Here is a 3345-nt window from a genome sequence, read left to right on the forward strand (position 1 = left end):
GAACTCATCACATTCACTATTCAAAGATTCAATGAACTTATTTTCCAATTTATCTAAATGACGACATATATCTAATGAATGTAACTTGATATGTGAAATATCAATTAGCGTAATACAGTAATATAACATAACAGTTGTTGTGGTTTATATAGATGTTTTATACCATGACTTTTGTTTTATAGTGAGTTATTTCAGCCATCGTGTAACGAACAAAACACGACACGAACGGCACAAGTGATTGTACACCAATGAATTTGTAAGCACTCTGCGAATACCAGTCGTCTAGTGTGTGACGTCACGACACTTACACGTACTATGAAATTATTCTTCCAAGCGCAACTTCAAAGTCCCATAACTTTTTCATTTCTAGAGATATTTCGATGATTCTTCCACATTTTTATTTCATTTTACTTAAATTTTTAGAATTAATCCTCAACAAAAAAATGAAAACTAGTCCATTGACCATATTCACTATTCACCGTCGCCATATTGTTGTGCGACAATACCCACTACCCAGGGTTATGAACATCAAATAACGAAAGTCACTAATTTCTTAGGACCGCGAAAGTTTAAATGAGAATATTTGTAAAATGCATTCCAAATTCGTTTACTGAAAAAATGTCAGGTGAGAGGGAATAAGTTGAATTATATTTTTAACGCTAAGTAATAGTTATGAGTCTTCCTAATAGGCTGTGGACAAAAAACCTTTTGGATTTTCCAAAAACATATAAAGAAGACGATATTTTGAAATTCAAAGAGAAATCTACAGAAGGCAGTGTTAAACATCACGTACTGGGTTATCGCATGTATAAGGCAAATAAATTTGAAAATGTTTTGCTAAGTTATAGTGCCGATGGTGTTATCATAAAAGCTTAGGTGAAAGCGGCAATAAAAAAACTTATATATAAGTGTAATGTTCACTTGAGAAGCCATGGATAAGTATTAAAAGGTGCCTGATTCCGTTTTTTAGTCTCAGGTCGTTGTAAAACATGTTTATGCACTTTAATGGCAGTTAGTTGATTACGTTAGAGAAGAAAAACCGAATATAGTTGATCCAATAGATATCCACTCAACTTCACAGCCAAGACTTTGGGGAACTGGTTCCAAGAAGGCACCCCATCAGGCAGCCTTTTCAAATGTTGAATTTTATAAAACCGGATCCATATAATAAATATAAGAAGACGAAAAAAATATAGATACAAGACGAATAGTTCTCGAACAACATTTGAAAAATCCTGTACAAAATACTGATATCCAACAATTGGCAATTATGATGACGAAAAATGACTTCTCCATGTTTGGTGAAACATGTTATAACGATGATTTATTTGAAAAACGTTTCATAAACAGTTTGTAGGTGAGTACTGGTTGTTGAAGTCTATCAATGGCAAAACATATTAATGAGAGAAGTAAAAAGTAAAAAGAGAAAAAAGTAGTTTATATGTATGTATATAGTGAGTTATTTCAGCCATCGTGTAACGAACAAAACACGACACGAACGGCACAAGTGATAGTACACCAATGAATTCGTAAGCACTCTGCGAATACCAGTCGCCTCGTGTAAGTGGCGTGACGTCACACACTAGACGCTGCGTACTATGAAATTATTCTTCCAAGCGCAACTTCAAAGTCCCATAACTTTTTCATTTCTAGAGATATTTCAATGATTCTTCCACATATTTGTTTCATTTTACTTAAATTTTTAGAATAAATCCTTAACAAAAAAATGAAAACTTGTCCATTGACCATATTCACCGTCGCCATATTGTTGTGCGACAATATCCACTATCCAGGGTTCTCAACATCGAATAACGAAAGTTACTAATTTCTTAGGACCGCGAAAGTTTAAATGAGAATATTTGTAAAATGCATTCAAATTCGTTTACTGAAAAAATATCAGGTGAGAGAGAATAAGTTGATGAGTTGAATTATATTTTTAACGCTAAGTAATAATTATGAGTCTTCCTAATAGGCCGTGGACAAAAAACCTTTTGGATTTTCCAAAAACATATAAAGAAGATGATATTTTAAAATTCACAGAGAAATCTACAGAAGGCAGTGTTAAACATCACGTACAGGGTTATCGCATGTATAAGGCAAATAAAGTTGAAAATGTTTTGCTAAGTTATAGTGCCGATGGTGTTATCATAAAAGCTTAGGTGAAAGCGGCAATGAAAAAACTTATATATAAGTGTAATGTTCACTTGAGAAGCCATGGATAAGTATTAAAAGGTGCCTGATTCCGTTTTTTAGTCTCAGGTCGTTGTAAAACATGTTTATGCACTTTAATGGCAGTTACTTGATTACGTTAGAGAAGAAAAACCGAATATAGTTGATCCAATAGATATCCACTCAACTTCACAGCCAAGACTTTGGGGAACTGGTTCCAAGAAGGCACCCCATCAGGCAGCCTTTTCAAATGTTGAATTTTATAAAACCGGATCCATATAATAAATATAAGAAGACGAAAAAAATATAGATACAAGACGAATAGTTCTCGAACAACATTTGAAAAATCCTGTACAAAATACTGATATCCAACAATTGGCAATTATGATGACGAAAAATGACTTCTCCATGTTTGGTGAAACATGTTATAACGATGATTTATTTGAAAAACGTTTCATAAACAGTTTGTAGGTGAGTACTGGTTGTTGAAGTCTATCAATGGCAAAACATATTAATGTGAGGAGTAAAAAGTAAAAAGAGAAAAAAGTAATTTATATGTATGTATATAGTGAGTTATTTCAGTCATCGTGTAACGAACAAAACACGACACGAACGGCACAAGTGTTTGTACACCAATGAGAATATTTGTAAAATGCATTCCAAATTCGTTTACTGAAAAAATATCAGGTGAGAGGGAATAAGTTGATAAGTTGAATTATATTATTAACGCTAAGTAATAGTTATGAGTCTACCTAATAGGCCGTAAACAAAAAACCTTTTGGATTTTCCAAAAACATATAAAGAAGATGATATTTTGAAATTCGAAGAGAAATCTACAGAAGGCAGTGTTAAACATCACGTACAGGGTTATCGCATGTATAAGGCAAATAAAGTTGGAAATGTTTTGCTAAGTTATAGTGCCGATGGTGTTATCATAAAAGCTCAGGTGAAAGCGGCAATGAAAAAACTTATATATAAGTGTAATGTTCACTTGAGAAGCCATGGATAAGTATTAAAAGGTGCCTGCTTCTGTTTTTTAGTCTCAGGTCGTTGAAAAACATGTTTATGCACTTCTATGGCAGTTACTTGATTACGTTAGAGAAGAAAATCGAATATAGTTGATCCAATAGATATCCACTCAACTCCACAGCCAAGACTTTGGGGAACTGGTTCCAA

General features: G+C 33.3%; 1 long non-coding RNA gene across 1 annotated transcript; it reads left to right on the forward strand.

The window, feature by feature from the left end:
* Window positions 1-396: 396 nt before the first annotated feature.
* LOC123675675 lies at window positions 397-2928 on the forward strand. Its single transcript, XR_006746806.1, has 2 exons — window positions 397-625; window positions 2857-2928. It is a non-coding gene; the product is annotated as an uncharacterized LOC123675675 (long non-coding RNA).
* Window positions 2929-3345: the final 417 nt, after the last annotated feature.

Source organism: Harmonia axyridis, chromosome 1, assembly GCF_914767665.1.
Source record: "Harmonia axyridis chromosome 1, icHarAxyr1.1, whole genome shotgun sequence".
NCBI lineage: Eukaryota > Metazoa > Arthropoda > Insecta > Coleoptera > Coccinellidae > Harmonia > Harmonia axyridis.